We start from the raw sequence: 20,733 nt of genomic DNA, 5'->3' as shown, positions 1-20,733 counted from the left end.
AAATTCAAAATGTTGTGTTTAGTGGAAGGAACATGTATGCTTTTTATGCTTTCCAACTGCCATATGTTTTCTTCTTCAAAGCATGAGGAGTACTGTTGACTGGAGGGCAGGGGGCGGGGCGGGGGGGGGGGTGGAATAAATAACCCTTACTAATCTTTCCATTTCTCTTTTCCAGCTTCATCTCAGGGAACTTCAGCACTTCTAGAATGTCCTTTGTGGAGTGGCACCTAATGGTGCCTCATTTGCCATGAGTGTTCAGCAGTAAACACCTTTGTGCAGTTACGGCTTCATTAATGACGATATGAGCCAATGCAAAGAATTTATCAAGTGATACCTAAGGCATCGACCTGAACTGCTTATATAGCCTTGAGCAAGCGCCCACTCAATGTTTCCTCTCTCTTAATACAAAACCTTAGGGTTCGGTTAAGGCACACGCAATCATCTCAGGGGTGCCTGCCAGGAACACAAAAGGGTAGTGTGTAGATATCAATTTCATTGTTCAGAATTCCCTATTTAAAGTCTCCAGTGGTCTGAAAACTTAGATGAAAGATATATGGGCTACAGTAATTAACCACTGCAATAACAGATGTTGTACAGGAAAACTGTGTGTGAGGGTATACGCATGTTTTGACTTTGAATGTGCACTTGGGCTAACACATTCTCCCTCGCTAATGGAAATCATGTGTAAATGTTGTGTAAGGTACTAATTTTCCATGGCAGACATCGAATTGTTTTTTCCTTTTAAAAACATAGGCTTTGTCAAATGGGATCATGACTTCAGTTTCATGTGCAACCTGGATTTCTTTGGGATCTGCGGAGTTTTGTCTTTTCAAAGTATTCCCAGGGCAGCCACACGCTTTGGGCTGGCTGTCTTCAAGGGTGTTTTCTCGAGCTACCCCTCTCTCTGCTCTGCCAATTATGTGCCACTTTGTCTGGGTGCTATGATTGCTTTCTTCTGAGAGGGAAATTCCTCTTTCATCAGTATGGATGCACTGTTTTCACACACTGCAAGTGCTGTGTTGCTGTGTCAGTCATCCTATTAGGGCCAGTTTCAGACGAGTAGGGCTGACGAACTGGCTGGGGATTGGCTGCCTACAGCTGGGAGGGATTTGTGGGAAGGGAGGGCTGCAGCTTACAGCAACAGAGTTTAGACTGTCTTTGCTTCATCATCTGAAGGCAAAATTTTCCAGCGAAGGCAGACGGCGCTCAGAGTACAATAAACAGAGAAGGGGAACTATTTACATGGAAATTTCTTCCTCAGGATGCCGGGGAGAAGCCTGGGCTGCTGGATTCTGCCAGATGTTCCTGGGATTACTGTAAAAGGGAAGGAGAGACAGAGCTAAACAAGGTAGGAGAATCACCCCCCACACCACCTCTTCTTCTTCTCCTTCTTCTTCTTTTTTTTTTGGAATGTTTAAAGAGTTTGCTGCAGTATGCTGCATTCCGTGTGTGTGGCTTCGGGGAGCCAGGGGAACTGGATTCCACTGATTCGAATGTAATACTTGCAGGGGACCCTGGAGTTTTACGTAACATTTTGATTTGAGAAAAAGAAATGGCAAAGCTTGAATCTATGCCGCCTGTTTGGCAGTGTGGCATAAAACGAGTTTTTATTCAAAGACTAGATCCATTTGTTGTTCGACACACACACACACAAATGAATTCTTGAGAGCATTCTTTTTTTATTGTTGTTATAGGAAATTTCATACTGCCATAGTTAGCTCCCGAATAAATAAAGTTTACACGGATCCTATGATGTGAAAATAGACTTGTAATTAAGGGGGGAGGGGGAACACTTCATCTAAATAATCATTGGTTGAATGTTTAGCCCCCAAATATATTTATTTGTTAGAAATTAGGGATCCACCTAGCTCGCTAATGCCACAGCTTTCATTTGGTTTCAAAGGCACATTTTTAACAAGCTAGCAAGAGGTAGCTTTCTGACAAGTTTTGGATACTGTAGTTCAATGTTTACACTTCTTTTCCTGGCATGTCGGAGCCTTTGTTTCCAGCTTAAAAGTGGAACATTATATTCAAAAGTAAAGCTGGGTTAATAATGCTTACTGCAATTATCTGATCTTTATGCATTTTTAATGAGAACACACAGCCAGCAGAATAATTTAATGAGGGCAGCTAGCTTTTAAAGCTGTGTTTTCACTCTGCCGAACCATATCAACTTTCTTGCCGAGAAACAGCACCGAGAAATAATGGAGAAGATTTATTTATAACACGCTTGGCCCAAGACAAGGGGAGGATATATTTGTTAAAGGATTCTTTCTGCCCTTTTCCGTTTTCAATCTCTGCCAGGCATGAGGAAACTGTGCCTTTTTGTTAGGCCTCAGAAGCATGTGTTTACAATAAATGTGTAACATTTTTAGAATAGTTAGCAAGCACTGGAGCGAAGAAAAAAATCCGACTTGCCTGCCCACCACCACCACCACCCTGAGAGCTCTTCCAGAAGCGTTGCTATCCTTTTAAAAGACAAAGGTTCAGTGGAAAGCAATTTGCTAATTGAGTCATAGGTGCATTTGGGGAGATAATAAAGTAACAACAACAAAAAAAAGGAGGACGTGCTTATAATCTTTAGATAAGATGAAGTTTCTCCAGTTTTCCTGAGTGTTTTACGAGAACCCGTGGAAGCACTCGTTTCATTAAGGGCAATGCCACGTAGATAGATTCTTCTAGACCCACTGTTTTTACTTTCAAGGAGAAGTGCAGGACACTAGCCCAGAACTTCTGACGTCATCTCCCAACTATTTCTGCTGTGTGTTCTTTTATTCAGGCTGGTGGAGGGGACTGTTTCTTTATGTCCTGGCCAGGAACATTCTAACTCTCCCTTGGCAGGTCTTGAGTTATGTCTTCATATTTTAGCCCGTCCTTTCTAAACCCTGAACCGATCTCCCGCATAAACAGGACATCTTCTCCTACCTGCCTTGGACCGGGTGCGTGAGAGCAGGTTCTCTGCAGGGTTCTGGCTGCACTGGCAAGAGGCAGTGGGTAGCGGAAAGCGGCCCAACGGCCCTTTGGTGCAGCCCAGCACTGCCACAGTCCCTATGGCCCGGTTCCCACTCCCCCCCCCCCCCCCAGCCACTATTCAGGACCCAGGTTATGCCACCAAGCTCACAGCCGGTTGTGATGGTGGGAATTGCTGTTTTTATTTAAAGAGCAGAAGGTCGTGGTGCAGAGAGGACCAAAGGAAGGGCAGTCCAATACTGCAAGTGTTAATCCAGGGTCACAGGTGGCATTGTTGGTGGCAGACATCAGGGGGTGGCTTGTTTCTAATAGGGGCCCTTGAAGAAAGGATTTCCATTAGAACAGATTGCAGTTCTCGGAGTTCCCCGTTCTAGTTTGCATCCTCTTTCGAACTGCACTGCTTATGTAGCCTTGAGCAAGCGCCCACCTCACTGTTTCTTCTCTCTTAACACAATTGAGTAATACTTTCTACGCTTCACCTCAGAATTCTAGCATTTTGAGAGGCCTTGACTTTGTATCAACAAAAAAAAAGTTGTTTGTCTCTTGGCACAATGAGCTATTTCAAGTACAAAGGGATAAACATTATTGGTAAATGTCTTAGGGTATTACAATATATTGACATATATACAAAACCCTTCCCTCTACTTTGTGCTCATACACATTTTCTAGGGAATATTTATTCTTAGACTAACATAAAATTTGCAAGGAAATCAGAGCTTGGCTGCTTGCATTTTCTCCATCGATCTAATGTAATATACCAGGAGCTGTGTGCACCAGACTATTTCAGACTTAGGCTTTGTAGTGCCTCACAGCATTTAGTGCTATTTTTTTGCTTTGACTTTTGCATTAAATTTGTAAAAGTGGAATGAAGAAGAGAGCAAATAAGAGGAAAGGAGGAAAATATGCTTGCAAACTATACTGGTTATGCAGCTTTACCGGTTAACAGCCTGCCTTCTCTCTGCTAGTTGTTGTAATTTGCTGTTGCTATGGTGAAAACAAATCAATATCACATGGCTACCAGCCAGTCCCGTGCTCAGGGAGCGCCACAGAAATTCAAGATCAGGTACTCAAGATCCCAAGCAAGAATTGGGAGAAGAGGATTTGGATATGGAGCTTAGGAGAATTCTTTATGGTAGACTGATGAGGCTCAATCTTGCATGCGTTTTCTCTTCTGGAAGGAAGGCATATTGATTTGTTTACATTTTTCATTTCTCAAAAGGACAAAATATATTATGAGCAGAGAAGTGGGTTGGTAACACTGCAAGGGGCAAAGGATTCTGATTAATGGGAAGGTTGGTGTAACTGCTGGCATGTTGATTGTTGAAAACATAGTTTGGGGACCTTTCAGATTCCCAGGCACAATGGTACCAGACAGCTGGCAAGGTCAGTAGCAAAGTCTAGGGAAAGCTATGGATCCAAAGTCAGGCCTGGAGGGCATGGACCCCAGGGGCAGAGCAGAGCAGAGCAGAGGAAAGGTCACTCAGCTCATTTCACAAAATCTGCGGGAGGTCCAACCCAAAGGCCCAGCAAGGAAAGCAAGAAGTGGCTGTAAGGAGAAGGAGAGGTGTCACGTGCCCCGGCATGCTTTCTGGAATGGTTGGCTGAACCTGATGGCCATAGTTGCTCCCTGATGTGTGGAGCCCAAAACTTGCTATTTCATGCTTTGGTTTCTCTCTGAAGAATAAGGCTTGCCCTAACTGGTTTGGCTCAGTGGATAGAGCATAGGCCTGGGGACTGAAAGGTCCCAGGTTCGATTCCAGTCAGGGGCATGTACCTTGGTTGCAGGCACATCCCCAGTAGGGGGTGTGCAGGAGGCAGCTGATCGATGTTTCTCTCCCATCGATGTTTCTAACTCTCTATCCCTCTCCCTTCCTCTCTGTAAAAAAAATCAATAAAATATATATTTAAAAAAAGAATAAGACAGGAAGACTCAGGTGGGCTTTGCAGATGACTTACAACACTGTTTTGCTGCCTTTTACTCAGCTCAGGGTTTGTTTTTTTAATGTGTGCCAACTGTTAGTTGCGGCTCTGGTGATATTCATAGGAAGGAGTCCTGGGTGGTGTCATGGCTGGGTCTGCCTCCAGCTGCTCAGCATTGTTTAGCCCAGTTAGTCCCATCTCTGCTGCTGAGAGTGAAAATACCTGTGATAGGTAAGGCCCTAGGGTTTCTTTTGTGAGCCTGAGTCACAGGGTTGATGGACGAGTTTCCAGCTGCCCTGCTCTCCTCAATATGGCAAGAACTCTTGGTAATAAAAGTGGATCCACTGATTTACCTTCATGCTCTGACAAAGAGTGCATTGTCCGGGAGCTCCTCTGTCGGTATATTCTATCAATCAGTCAACAAGTGTTTATTAAACACCTCTTGGGTTGTCTGGCTTTTGCTGCTTGGTTAGAACAAGTCAATCACCCAATACCTGATTGTGTGTGTGTGTGAAAAATAAAGGACAAGAAAGAAATGATGACAAATTGTAAGTTTCAAAGACTTTAATAATAACTTTGCTGACTAATGTTAATTTAACATTGATAACAATCAGGCACTAATTGTATGCTTGAGATAATTTTGGTGTTTGGAGGAGAATAAGAGAAGGAATTTTGAGTTTTAAATATCTATATGTACTTTCTTCACTTCCATTATATTTCTCAGCATAAAGGCTGTTTAGATAACATAGAAAGATGTAAGATGAGCAGTAGACATGTGAGAATGATGTCTCCCTAAAAATCCAATATATAAGGCTGCTGAGAGCAATCACCCAGTCTTAGCAAGTTGATATTTAGCCCCAAAGTGACTGGGGAGCATGAGCACATCAACTAAAAAGCCGTAACCACCAGTCAACAAAAGGAAATCCTAGACCCTCTCCCACACTTCTGAGCCTGGGGTGCCTGGGAAGACCCTAATGCAATTATCTCACCCCTCCAATCCCAGTAAGGAAATCTGACTCCTGACCCTGGAGGATTAATTTTCCACCACCACCCCCCTCCCCCCCCCCCCCCCCCCCCCCGCTTAAATGCATATAAGCCTAACCAATGGACACAGACACCAGGGAGGTGAGGGCATGAGTGGGGGGCTGGGGGAGCAATGAGGGGATAAGGACACATATGTAATACCTTAATCAATAAAGGAAAAAAATCATTACAAGTAAAAAAAATCTATTTTCCTCTTAACTAACCCCCCCCCCCCCCTATTTTTTACCCTAACATCAAAATTAGTATGCATTCTTTAGGTATGGGTAAGCTGCAAGGTAAGGGACCCAGTTTGGGGGAGAGCTAGAAGAGACCTGATGTAACTAACAAGCTTGAAGAACTCTTTTCATCTCTGGGTCTTGGCCGACAGATGGGCAGCTTCTATGATTTGTGAGCATTTACAGCAAGCTGGTTGCTGTAGAAGAGCTTTGGGGGTGGCAAGCCACCTCAGAAGACAGAGGGAGGAGGCAGGAAACAAGGGAAGTACCCCAGGTCCCTGGTCCTAAATAGTTTGCAATCCAAAATCACTGGGGAACAAGATACTTACAAACAAGATAAGAATAGGTCAGCACACCAGTGTCTCCAGAAGAGTAATTAACATATGCGTAGCTCCTTACTCTTTACAAAGGGCTTTCACAGACATGATCTCAATTAACAGTTCAAACAGAGGAGTAAGAAACCAGGGGCCTAACATTAGAGCCCTCTCTGCACTAGACAAAACTCCTGGAGGAGAGGAGTTATAAACTGGATTTTAAAACTTTTTATTCACTTTTTTTTTTTTTTTTTTTAGTGCTGAATTACCTTTAAACTTGAAGAACAAAAAAAAACTTAGAAATGTCCCTGGTGCATGTGTGCGTGTCACTATTTCCTGTCCCCAAATGCTTTCTTGGACAACAAGTCCATTTATAACTAGTACAGTAGGCAGCCTAGATGCCGAGGCGGAGCAAGGGGAGAGGTTGATTGGCTTCACTTCCTGAGCTCTGACCGCCCAGGCGGCATCAGGGGACAAAACCTATCCTGGCTTCACACCCCATCCCAGCCACACAGCAGCAAGGTGAGTTTGGCTGCGGATGGCAGGGAGGTGTTTCTAGAATGTAAAATTCATTAATGGTTGTCAAATGGCCTGCAGGGTGGGGAAAAATCACTCAACAATGGCACCAAAATTCAAAGTATTCCATTTGCTCATGAGAGAATCTCATTGAGTTCTCTCTTTTTTAAAAAAATATATTTTATTGATTTTTTTACAGAGAGGAAGGGAGAGGGATAGAGAGTCAGAAACATCGATGAGAGAGAAACATCGACCAGCTGCCTCCTGCACACCTCCTACTGGGGATGTGTCCGCAACCAAGGTACATGCCCTTGACTGGTATGGAACCTGGGACCTTTCAGTTCGCAGGCCGACGCTCTATCCACTGAGCCAAACCGGTTTGGCTCATTGAGTTCTCTTAAGCCTGCTAAAGGGGTGAGGGTACAGGGGGCAATTAATATTTTAGTGGCATGCATTATAAACTAGATGCTTTATACACATCGCTCATGTAATTTGAACCCTAGGTGAACCCCATGAAGTTATCACTATCCCCACAAAGTTAATGTAGGCCAATAGGAGAAGAGAATTGGGAAAGATTCTGTAACGCACCCATGATCCCACGGCTAAGACTTGGCAGAACCAGGATTTAAACTCGGGTCCAGTCATACCTCTGAGTTAGGTGACACTCTGTTATCAGCTGAGCAAATAAAATTGAGAAAATAAAAATAATTCACTTGCAGGAGGAAATAAAAGCTGGAAGTGGAAGTAGGAGGTCAATGACTTTAGAAATTCCAGATGTACTTTATATAGTTTACATTCTAATACATACATACCTGGTGTAATAATAACAATAATGGTTGTTTTTTATCACATATCATTTTAGTTTTATACTTGTCTCTTTTAATGGTCACACGATGCCCTTCTGGCCCCCATTTTATAAATTAAATAAAAGTGGAATTTTAGTGAGGTTAAATGTATGTGTGAAAAATCTCACTCGCTAAAAAGTAGAAAAGTCAGTCCTCAAAACTGCCTCTAAGTGAAATGACACTGCAGTCTGACTTGGAGTTTTCTTGTAATGGATGTTGCAGACTGGAGTGGAGCCCAAACCGAGCGATTTTGGGAAGACAGTAGTGTTTTTTAATTAAGATATTGGATTATTTTTTCAATCTTTAAATCTCTGGCATCCTAGATGTATGCTTCAATTAATCAACTAAAAAGTATTACATTATATCAGCGGTTAACTACTTGTAATTTTAAATGCTCTGGGAGTTCAGGAAAGTAGAACTCTGGGCAGAATGGAGAAGCAGATAAGACTTCATGGAGGGAGAGCTACTTCCTCTACCTCTGAATGGGTCTATTTTGTCTAGAAATCAGGTTTTCTAAAATGGGATACCTACACCCCAAGCCTAGGGCAAGATCATTCTCTAGGCAATGAAAAGAAATAGTTGAACTTATGTCTTATATGTGACTTAGCTCATTCTTTTAAAATGTCAACTTTCTTGTATGTTTGATGATGTATGTAAAGTATTAGTATTGTTATGCAATAATAACATTTGTAAATAAGTAAGTAGCCTGATAAGATTGTTCTTGCTCAAAAGTAGTTTTTCTAATTAGGGGGGATTTGATCAAAAATGGTTTGGAGAGTACAGGAGTCAAAATCAGAAATGAAGGTCACCTTGAGAAGGAAGAACAGCATGATATGATGTAGGGGCCAATGAGGATCTTGACTTTGGAGAGTAGGGATTAAATGTTGGTCAGTAGTAAGAAATAAGGTTGGATAGAATCAGGGAAGTCAGAATGTGGAAGACGTGGAGAGCCACATGGAGGAGTTTAAATTCATTACAGGCAACATCACATCTAATGCCTTATAAGGAGTAAGATAAGACTTCTAAGATAAGGTTCGAGGTTAGAAGATTTGTAACAAGAGATGCCTCTAGCCAGAAACCTTTAGAAATATTCCAGGCATGATGCGGGAAGGAGTTGGATTCAAGTGGTTATATGAGGATGGCAAATCTGTCCTGAAGGAAAAATAATAGAAGCTATAAGAGCTTAGAAGAGTCTAAACAACATTGGAGTTTCTAGCAGGAGAAATATTGACCAAAAAATGGGAGGTAGATAGAAAAGGGGACCAATCAGAGGAAATGGGGTCAGGGAAGGGAGGGTGAAGATGAGTTCTGAGTTCTGGTAATGGTGTCTTTACCTAATGATATGGTCATCCAAGTGGGATAGCCCATAGACACTTGTCCATGTGGGAATGGAGAACAGCTTAGACACCAGGCTGCAAATGTAAACAGAGACACATCTGTGTTGAAGTCATTGTTGAGGACATGGGTACTCACTACCTCCCATTAGAAGATGACATGAAAGGAGACAGGCTGATAACCAAGGATGAGCCTTGGGGAAGACTGCTGGGGCCTAGAAGAGAATATGAGCTGGCAAAGGATCAGGAAAACAAATGCCCACACAAGAGCCAAACTGTCAGTCAAAAAGTGAGCAAGCAAGACTGTTAAGTGCCATATATTGGTTAGAGACACAGAATGTTAGCTGCATAAGGAGAACTTGGTAACTGTATCTTTCTTATAGATAGTTGACATTTTACATAGTAAATCTTCACTATTAACCAAAAGAAAGCATTTAAAAACAATGGTTATCAAGACTTCTGCAACTGTGCTTCAAAATATGAATTTTGGGGGTGTGATTCCAGAGTGACTGGAGATATAACTGGACACTAGTCATCTTATTCTCAAAGACCTAAGGCTTCATTTATTCCTGGGCCTCTTACGTCTCAGTTGAACGCAGCCATAAGGACTGCTCTGAAGAAAATGAGAAAGTCCTCAGTGTGCACATGGTTGAAGACCTCATACCACATACTGTGACTAAACCAGAGCAGCACTTCTCAGACTCAGGTGCCCAGCAAATCACTTGGGGATCTAATTAAAAATGTTGATTCCGATTTAGTAGATCTGGAGTGGGGCCAAGATTCTGCATTTCGAGCAAGCTCCCCGATGATGGAGGTGTCGCTCATCGAGAGGCTAGAACACAACGGTGGCTCTGCTAGTATAAATGTAGATGGCTGCAGCCCCCTGGGTTTGAGATGGTTTCAAAGGAGTGCTCCCTAAGGCTGGGGGCCAGGACCTACCTCCTCAACACTGGAGGCCTATTCAAGCTGCTCAGGCTGGGAGTGGAGCTAAGCTTGACGTCACTGATCCCAGGAGCCTTGCAACAAAGCTTCTGTAGTCCAGGGCGTGAAGGGAGGGATTTAGCAGTTCCAAGCTGTCTGTGGCTGCAGACAGCCGGTCTGTGGATGTCTCTCCATGCCTGCGATGGCGGTCTTCTCTGTGGACACATACTCTAAACCAATTGCTCAGGGGATTTGCTTACTGCCTCCAGAGAAAGCTAGTATGTTTCTTTACATGTCTGTACCAGAGATTTATTTCCCCCCTATGAAATACATATGTTCAAAATCAGCTTTAGATTTTTTTTTTTTTTCTGTAGACAGTGGTCAGAACTGGAGCCTGCGAGTCTGATGCGCCTATTTCAGTCCACACCCTCCATGGGTGAGTTCAGGGAAGTCAAACAAACTCATGTTTCCCTTAAAATATAGATAATACAATTCTCCCCTCATTATCTCCAAATATGAAGAGTAAGAGCAAGTGTTGTATGCAATTAAATTGCATTAGTATAAACATTCCAGTTTTAAAGTCTTGCAATGTAAAGACAATGAGAAGTCTTGCCTCTTGCTTTGTGTCCACCTGTCTTCCCCCCCCCCCCCCACCCCTCTCCCCCCCGAGTCCTTCATTTCCCTCTATGTCCCCCAGGAGGCCCCCTCTTCCCCAGAGCCAGGAGTCCAGCTAAACTGATTCAAAGGAAGTCTTCACTGCCCAGATGCCCACTTAGGCCACACACAAATGGTCAATATTTTTATGCATTTTGATTTTACAAATAACCTTTTAGGAATGAAAGGGAGCAAGTGTTTATTGGGTTTATTGAGTGCCTACTAGGTGCCAAGCCCTCTGCTGAGAGCTTTATGTACAGAAACGGAGTTAAACCATTTTACAAAGAAAATAAAGTCCAAGGAGGCTGAGTTACTGGCCAAGGTCACACATGAACAAGCGACAGAGCCAGGGTGAAACCCCAGTCGGTGGTCTCCAAACTTCCAGACCTGTACTTGGGGGTGGCAGCACCAAAGGGGTTTGCTTTAGGAAGCCTTCTCCTGCCTTTGTCCGCACTGTTAGCAGAACTCACTAAATAGTTAAATAGAACACAAACAAGCAATTACTGGCCTACAGCACAGGCATGAGTTCAGTTTTAACTAGGAGTCCTGCTCACAACAGGAGTTGGTAAATGGCCAGGGTTGGCTACAGCATCATCCCCATTATGACTGGTTGGCCTTCTCCTTACTCTTGAATCCCCTTCCTGTGTGCGCGCTGGAAGAGGCTTGAAGACCTTGGTATCTTATGGACACCTCAGATAGAGAGCGTATGCCAAAGCTCATTTTCAAGGGCGAGTCCTGCACAAGAGTGAGATGGGTTGTGTTGACGTGGCTCTGCTACCCTCTATGAGAATTCTTAGGAATCCCTTGTCTTCTCCATCAACTCCCCTCGTCAGGTGCAGGGCTGTGTTCTCTCCCCCGGGGTCACCCATTCTCACAAGGGCATGTCGTTGTTCCCTCACTTGCATCTACATCTACAGAGACCCTCTCCACAGCCTCTCTTTCCCTCACTCTGCTGGCTCCTACACTCACCTTGGGTCTCCTCCCCCAGGTTCTGTTCTCTGGCCAAGGCCTACCTGGCATCCCTACTAAATGGCACACATAGATACCAGGCGTTTCTGGGTTGTATTCACACCTGCCTCTTGGCTGATAGAAAGGATTATTTATTTGCCCCCTTAGGAAGCCCATCATTTGAACCCTAAAGTATCAGCTTCCTGGCAGCCACCACAAAGACCATCCCCTCAGGAAACAAAACAAGCCCTATCTCTAGAGTTGCCCTGTTTCTTTTCTTTAAAGTTCCCTGTTGCAGCCAGGCTGCAATTAAGAGGCAGGATCAAAGGGGCTGCCTGCCTCTGGGGCTGCTGGGACCTGCAGAGACAGGTCTCTTTAACTCTTTCCTTCCCGTGACCTGCTGCGCCCAGGGCGTCTTTGTTCCTCTGGGCGCTCTGTGGGTGTCAGATCCCGGGAGCTGTGGGGCACACAGCAGAGCCAGCAGAGGAACTTTTCACACCACAAGGGATTCTGATAGCCCCTTCCTTCTGAGATCCCCCAACCAACAAAACCCACAAATACAACAGTGTGGTGATGGCCAGAGGAAGGAGGGCGGGGCTGGGTGGAGGTGGGCAAAGGGGGAAATGGGGGCATCTGTAATAGTGTCAACAATAACAATAAAGCCAAAAACACCCACAGACATAAAATGAAAATCAGAAGGGAATCCCAAGTTGGAAGGAGCGGAGCACTTGTCTAACCTTATTCATGTTTACCCTCTACTGTAGCCATGACAAGCAATTTCTTTTCTTTTTTAAAAATATATTTTTATGATGTCAGAGAGGAAGGGAGAGGGAGAGAGAGATAAAAACATCAATGATGAGAGAGAATCATTGATTGGCTGCCTTCTGCACGCCCCATACTGGGTGTGGAGCCTGCAACCCAGGCATGTGCCCTGACCGGGAATCGAACCATGACCTCCTGGTTCATAGGTCAACATTCAATCACTGGGCTACACCGGCTGGGCGACAAGTGGTTTCTAATTGCTACTTGACCACCTCTATTGACTGGACAATCACTAACGAGAACACTTATAAACATAACATTTTGCTATAAAGTTTTTCCTTGTGATGAAATCAAATGTGAGTCCCCATGACCTGCACTACTCAGCCCTTGTTCAGGCCTGTGAGGTGACTCTTACCAAGTCCAATACCTCTCTAGCAGGTGAACCCCTCATATCTCTAATGACCCCAACCAAGCCTCTTATAGGAGCAGCTGGCACCTTCCTTATTCGGGATATAGTGCTTCTATTAAGCAACATACGACACTGAGTTTTTCTGGCAGTGTTGTCACATTGTTGACCCATATCACTATTATACTTGGGTCTTGAACTAGCTGTATTAGAGAAAGGGGTGGGCTCTTCCTTTTCCCTCAGCTCTGAGCACCGTATGTGTGTGTGTGGGGGGGGGGGCGGGGAGGGGCAGGGGAAAGCTGATTGATGGTGGTAAGGTGGGGAGACAGACAACTGTATAGGATGCTTTAAAATTATCTTCACTCCCAACAATAGGCTTGAGGCACCTCTGGAAATCTTTGGCAAGATGGTGGGCAATGATTTGCAAAGCTACCCATAGGCTGATTGATAGATATATATAGCACACACACACACACACACACACACAATAATAGATATAGATTAATACAGTGTAGATAGACACATGGATTTAGATGTAGATATAGATGGTTATAGATATAGATTAATATTTATATATACAGATAGAGGTAGAAATTTAGACATATATCTACACAGGTAGATAACTATAGATATAGATTAGCATGTATACAGATATAGATAGGTAGTTAGGTAGGTAAATGATAGGTAAGTCGATAATCTTCACACAAGTAGAATGCCACACTAAAACAATTTTGAGAAGTAAATTACATGTTTTTGGTTTTCTTTTGTTTTGGTTTTGGTTTTTGGCTCAACAAATGGTGGTATTTCAGTAGTGGCTCTGAGTCCTCCTGAGTTTCTCTGTGGCTCCCAGCACAGTCCTCAACCTCTTAGAGCGCACTCAGCCATCAGGAGATGCCAGGGTCACCGAAGGAACTAATTAATCCCAGCTCTGGTCAGCAGCAGGCTGCACTAACCTGCCCTCCTTCCTCAGAGAGGAACAAACCAGGAAGGATTTCTCCGCGGGTTCCTCCCAGGCCCACTCAGGGACACCCTGAGCAAACAAAGGAAGGGCGCGGAAGGGCTGGGAAACCATTTCCCGACCAGCTGGCCAGGTTTTCATTTCCAGACAGCCGCAGAAAGCCTATTCTAAGGCTTTGCAAACCTGAGCTGAGACAAGCCCTCCAGTTTTTCTTAGGAAAATTCCCAGGTGGATATTTAACTCAAAGATCCCCAAGCCCTGACCGACTGTATCACCAACGCTGCCTCCCCCTCCTCCCTTTCCTGCTAGTTTTACTAATGTCCTACAAACCCCAGCCAGCATTCCTTGACATGCTGAAAATTTGCTTTTCCAATTAAAACTACACATTTTCTAGCTGGCCACTAGGAAGCATGCATTTTTTTTCTTGCTCGGGGTAAAATTTATGTTATATAACCCAGACCACACTAAATAATTGATCAGGAAAAGGAACTGAGAGGAATGGTAACTTTTGGAAGCACTGATGGCCAATAGCCCAAGACGTGAAGCTGGAGAACACTGCCGTCTAAAACACTGTGGGCACCCGAGTTACTGTGAGTCCCTTCATCCAGATACAAGTTGTGTCTGGAGTTCATTGTTCTGCATCTGTGAGTTGTTATTTGATGTTCGGATCTCTTCCTTCCAGCTTGATAATTAGCGCAGAAAGTCACGGAAAAGCAGCAAGGCCTGTGAGCTTTGTCAGGCCAGCAGTACGGAGTCCCTCTCTTAGAGCTTCAATGCAGTTGCGTTTTAGTCCCTGTCCCTCAGCGGTCCCCCCTGAGCCCCCCGAAGCTGCTAAAGCAGGAGGGGCCGCGGCATGGGAGTTAGTTTCCAGTTACAGTTTGGCAGAACCCAGCAAATCCTGGAGTTAGGTTTGTGACACTCTCCATCTTGCTCGCTGCTTAAAAACAGGAAAAAAAAAAATCAAAACCATATGTTCAATACAATATCAGGCTTCTAGTGAATGCTGTGCTATTAAAGAATAACCACCAACCTCTCCACATGGTTGAGGGCTCGGGGAATCGGAGCTGACCTGCTCTGGCTGAAGCTGAGGCAGGTAGAGAAGGCGGTTCTGTTCTGTTCACTCCCCTTCTCAAAATGGCATGTGCTGGCCGCCTGCCAGCGCCTAATGGGGGAAGCAGAGCGAGGCTGCATTTACTGACTTATTTCCCTCCTTCACATCTTCCTTCTTCCCTGCACATTTTCAGGATTGGAAATTAGAAACACTTTTCTCCTACACACAAAATTACTCCCTCACACTCACTTTTTTCCTTCTTCTTTGAAATGGCAATTGCTGCCAGAAAAGGCTTCTCGAAGAACACGTGCTTTCCTGGGCAGAACAGCCGACGGGTTAGTTTAAAAGGTAGCCAGCTAGTTAGCCATAGTAGCTAGTTTGGGAGAGGGGCCACTCTTTGGGGAAGGGAGGGAAAGACTGAAATGGAACTCGAGGCGGCTTCCAGGGTCCTGGTAATAGGTTATGTCTCAGTCTGGGTGTGGGTTGCACAGATGAGTTCACTTTGTAAAAATCCAGTGAGCTGGACACTTCGGATCCATTTGCTTTTCTGTCTTTAATAAAGTTTTTAAAACATAGCTGACTATCTAGCACCGTCTATTTTACGATAACAGAAAAGCTAGTTGAAAGGTTCTCCCAGATCCTCCTCCAATTCTCATTCATGCCTTCCCCACCCTTCTCTGTTCCTCTCCTAACCTCTGGGTCCTGGGTGAGGCTGCAGTCCCACTAATAAGGAGAACAATGAAACACCGTGACATCCGACTCCTGGGCCAATGGGAAGTCAATGCTTCAAATCCAAACTTGAGAAGAAAGGAAATCGGCACGGTTAAATAATGATGATAATGATTATAATAGTAGCAATGCTACTTTGCCATTGTGTACAGCACATCTCCTATACTCTCCACGTTTTTATGTTTTTGTTTTTTTTTTTTTATTTTTTTATTTATTTTTTTTTTATTTTAATAATTTTTATTTCTTAAAGTATTACAAAGAGTATTACATATGTCTCCTTTTTTTCCCCCCCTTGACATTCCCCCGGCCCCTACCCCCCGCCCCCCCCCCCCCCCCCCGCCCCGTGTCTTGTGTCCATTGGTTAATCTTATATGCATGCATATAAGTCCTTCAGTTGGTCTCTTAATCCCCCCCCCCAACCCTCCCCAGGCTTCCCACTGTAGTTTAACATTCTGTTCAATGTTGCTCTGCTTCTGTATCTACCCCTGTTCATCAGTCCATACTGGTCCCCTTTATTTGTCCCAACCTCACTGGAGTAGTCTCAACCTCACCAGGGCCGTCTGAGCCTCACCAGGGCCGTTTCAACCTCACCGGGGTCGTCCCTACCTCACGGGGGCTGTTTCAACCTGACCGGGGTTGTCCCTACCACCCCGGGCCGTTTCAACCTGACCGGGGTTGTCCCTACCACACCGGGGCCGTTTCGACCTGACTGGGGTCGTCCCTACCTCACGGGGGCTGTTTCAACCTCACCGGGGTCGTCCCTACCACACCGGGGCCGTTTCGACCTGACTGGGGTCGTCCCTACCTCACGGGGGCCGTTTCAACCTCACCGGGGTCGTCCCTACCACACCGGGGCCGTTTCGACCTGACTGGGGTCATCCCTACCTCACGGGGGCTGTTTCAACCTCACCGGGGTCGTCCCTACCACACCGGGGCCGTTTCGACCTGACCAGGGTCATCCCTACCTCACGGGGGCCGTTTCAACCTCACCGGGGTCGTCCCTACCACACCGGGGCCATTTCGACCTGACTGGGGTCGTCCCTACCTCACGGGGGCTGTTTCAACCTCACCGGGGCCGTTTTGACCTGACCAGGGTCGTCCCTACCTCACGGGGGCCGTTTCAACCTCACCGGGGTCGTCCCTACCACACTGGGGCCGTTTCGACCTGACTGGGGTCGTCCCTACCTCACGGGGGCCGTTTCAACCTCACCGGGGTTGTCCCTACCTCACGGGGGCTGTTTCAACCTCACCGGGGTCGTCCCTACCTCACGGGGGCCGTTTCAACCTGGCCGGGGTTGTCCCTACCACACCGGGGCCGTTTCGACCTGACCAGGGTCGTCCCTACCTCACGGGGGCCGTTTCAACCTCACCGGGGTCGTCCCTACCACACCGGGGCCGTTTCGACCTGACTGGGGTCGTCCCTACCTCACGGGGGCTGTTTCAACCTCACCGGGGCGTTTTTATGTTTTACAAACACATGAAAGTTTTGCTTAAAGGGTATGGGGTTTTTGTGTGTGTGTGTGTTTGTTAAATCCAATTTGGCAATCAGGACTAGCAAAAGGAAGGAACAATCTGGGGACCGCAGATGACAATGCTCTTTGCCCTTTCTTGCTGGGTAGCCCTAGATTGTGGCATCTGTGTAGGTCAAGGGAGTGCAGGTCTCAAAAGATCAATGAGGGCAGGTTAGGGTAACAAGAATCCAAAGCTTGCAGGTCATCAATACGGATCTGAATCCTGAGCTCCCCTACTTAAGATGAATGAAAGTTACCAAATCACCTGGAACTTTGATCTTCTGGTTGGCACAAATCAAGATGGTAGGTCCCAGGATTTTTGTGAAGATTTGGTGAAACAATGTACTGGAAGTGTCCCGCACCCGGCAAGAGCCCCATGTCAATGGGAAGGGCCTGATCATTGTTAATTTAATCTCTCTCTGTGCGTTCTACTTAGTGAAGTTTTCTTGGTGACAAAAAAAAAAAAAAAAAAAAAATGCAGAAAAAAGATATACTGTGTGAATTGTCTTAAATTTTCTTCATTTTCTTTCATGGAATGTTTGCTTTAGTAAAACAGATAGATGTATAAATAAATCACCATGGGGAAGGTGATTCCTGCCACAAGAGAGTTATAAGGTTCCCTGGCAATAGATTACTGCAGTCCAGGTAAAGCAGAGAAGGCTCCCTGGAGGAGACCGCCTCTAAGATGGCCTTGGAAGGAAGGGTGAGACTGCGATGCATGCACTTGAGAAGTGCCCATGCAGTTTTCTCTGGAGAATGGGGCGGAGTCGAGGAAGTACTTTTGGGGGCACAGCTAAAATGGTGGAGGACCCTGAATGCCAAACTACGGGTTTCCAACTTTGTGCCAGTGCTGCAGAGAATCACCCCATGTTGGTGAGCAGGTGATGGATGGGGTGAGACATTGCTTTAGGGAGATAATTCTGTGAGCACAGTTTAAAGCTGAGAACTGCAGGCGCCAAGTCATGGGCATGTTGAGTTGGAATAGTGGCATTGAGAGCCTGGCAGAAGACCGTGCGCTGGTGTAGGAGCTACTTCCTAAGAGTGTGGACAGGACTGTTGGAGCCAAGGGCAAAGGAGGGAGTCTAAAATGCCTGGAGACCATGAACTTAGGTAAGAGAAACACACAGGAGGGAGGGGAAGACAATGAGATTGGTCATGGCCATGAGAAGTTTGAAGTGAAGTTGGACTGTCTTCATGAAACTATAGGTCTAGACTTCTATAGAGTATAGAGCTAGTTGTTTATTTGGGATTCATCCATAGGCAAGTGGTACTGAAATCATAAAAGAGTTGAGAGAGCTAAAGAAGGAAGCGATCTAGAAAATGGGGGATGGCACCGCCTGCGGGACTGCTTATGTTGGAGGGGATTTCCTAGGCACACCCCCAAAGTGAAGAGCATTTCAGAGAGGAGAAGCATTCCTGGGGACAGATCTCCATGCCTTTGGATCTGCAAGAAGGAATCATGCTATTCACTATATCCTAGAAATAAAGCTGATCAGTGTTACAATATGGACATGCATTAGGGTTTCCTAAAATCGGACGATAATGGGAAATAAAAGCCAGATTCTAAAGAAAGCCCAGTGAAGGTGAGGACTGAGCCTATTACCATGACATATGGAAGCTAAGACAGCATCCCTGACCTTTGGGAGACACTTTTAGGGAACGGTGACTGGGAGGCTGAATGTCAAAGTACCAGGAGATTGGAAAGTGAAAACATTAGGGAGTGTGGCCTATTTAGAGCAATCAAAGGAGAGATGGAGACCAGCAGAGAGGAAGCAGGGTTGAGATAAGACTGTGTAGGTGTGAGGGAAGGTGGACTGGACTGGCAGATGGCACCTGGTACAGCTTTAAGCCTGAGGAGGCTGCAGGGGATGGATGGGCGGAGAGGACCAGGGAGAAATGGTTTTTGAGAATTTGTAGAAATAGCCCTGATTCTGCTATAACAGGAAAGGTGAAAAACGTTAGATAAGTTGAAGGAAGGTGTAAGTTGAGGTTTAAATGCTTCTTCAGGGAGACTCCCACAGGCCCTTGTCTTGAAACAAATCCTGTTTTATGCAAAATAACTGTAGAGAGAGGAGACCAGTTTATTGCAAAAAATCCCAATTATTAAAGATGAGCATTGCATCATTTCCTGCTTTACTAAATACAAGGACTGCTGTTTCTAATGTGCTTTACCAATGCTAATAGTTGTTCTTTTGTTACTTTATCATTTCCCTTCACTTTTTCCTTAATCTCACTGGGTTCAGGGTTCAGCAAAAGGATAACTCGTGGGCCTAGCCCCTTCTCCTAAGTCACAAAATCTGCCAAAACAGATGTCGCCTGTGGGATATTCTTGGTCTCCTATCGTAATCACCCCCATGCATTTTAAACTTGAGCCAATGTCTGGTAAGTAATAGGTGCTCAATAACTGTTTGTGGAATGCAATCCGGTGATTGACATGTCTTATCCAAACAGGCATTTCTATAGATGATTATTAGCTATGACTCATATTTATGAAAATCCATAGTTCATCATCCACCCAAATATACCCAGAAGTTTCTATTACATATGAAGACAGATAGGATCCTCCGCGCCCAGAGATTGTACACACATCTGTGAAATTGTACATTGTTCTGCAGAGAGGCTAGCTAAGCCCCAAACCCTTCAGTCGGGGCTCTTTTTTGCACATAAACTTTAGAGAAGAAGTTGGGCTGATAAAAGCAATGGGCAGAGAGGAACTAAGGGCAAAATGCATAAGCTGGGGAGTTATCTGGAATGTCCTAACCTTTAAAATAAGTTTTCATTGCTTAATTGCTGTAGGAGAGAGAATTCTGGTTGTGTTCAGCTGCACAAAATGTACTGCACATCTCACAAAATGGGTTGACCTATTTATTTGCCTTTGAGGGCCACTTGAAAACTAAGTAAAAAAACAAGCCTGCTCACAGTCAAGGCCAGAATGAGCTCTTATAGCCATTGGGACAAGGTCATATTCCTGTGTTACCTTTGCTCCCCCACCCAATCCAATCCCAGGAGAAAAAAGAAGTTGTGTTTTCTTCCCAAGCCCATTTCAAAAGCCCTTACTAGTTACTACCAACACTGGTGTTGTTGGCTGCACAAACTCTTGGGTAGCTTGTTAAAAAGACAAATGACAGATTCCTAGGCCTCAGACCCCGAGATTCTAACTTGGGATGTCTGGAGCTGGTCCCAGGAATCTACATTTATTACAAAAACACAGAGTGATTTAAGCATGAATAATTAACAGATCTCCTGGCACAAGGATTAAGAGACAATTCAATCCCTGCGTTCAAATTCTGGCTCTGCCACAGAGTAGATGCACAACTTCAGGCAAATTATAAAATATGTTTTTATTGATTTTTAGAGAGGGAGGAAGGGAGAGATAGAGAGATAGAAACATCAATGAGAGAGAAACATCATTGATTGGCTGCCTCCTGCATGCCCCCTACCTGGGATCAAGCCCCCGAGCATGTGCCCTGACTGGAATCAAACCGTGACCTCTTGGTTCATGGGTTGATGCTCAACTATGCCGTCTCGGCTCAGGAAAATTTTAAAATGCATGTGAATCTCAGTTCTCTCATCTGTAAATGAGAGTATTAATGCCCACTTCTCTGGATGCTGAGTAGTATTAAATGAGACCACCT

General features: G+C 45.0%; 1 protein-coding gene across 6 annotated transcripts in view; it reads left to right on the top strand.

Annotated features, from left to right (window-relative positions):
• Nucleotides 1–1,124: 1,124 nt before the first annotated feature.
• The window catches only part of MBNL2 (muscleblind like splicing regulator 2), a 172,290-nt gene continuing 152,681 nt past the window's right edge, over nucleotides 1,125–20,733 (top strand). For all 6 annotated transcript variants that reach the window (XM_070408725.1, XM_070408724.1, XM_070408722.1 and 3 more), the window contains exon 1: nucleotides 1,125–1,348. The gene's annotated coding sequence lies outside the window, so the exon portion shown is untranslated. The remainder of the gene's footprint in view (nucleotides 1,349–20,733) is intronic.

The sequence above is a fragment of the Myotis yumanensis genome, unplaced genomic scaffold (genome assembly GCF_028538775.1).
Source record: "Myotis yumanensis isolate MYYU_CA2020_CCGP unplaced genomic scaffold, mMyoYum1.0.hap1 SCAF_3, whole genome shotgun sequence".
Lineage (NCBI taxonomy): Eukaryota > Metazoa > Chordata > Mammalia > Chiroptera > Vespertilionidae > Myotis > Myotis yumanensis.
The sequence above is the reverse complement of the archived record's forward strand: the minus strand, read 5'-3'. Positions and strand labels throughout refer to the sequence as shown.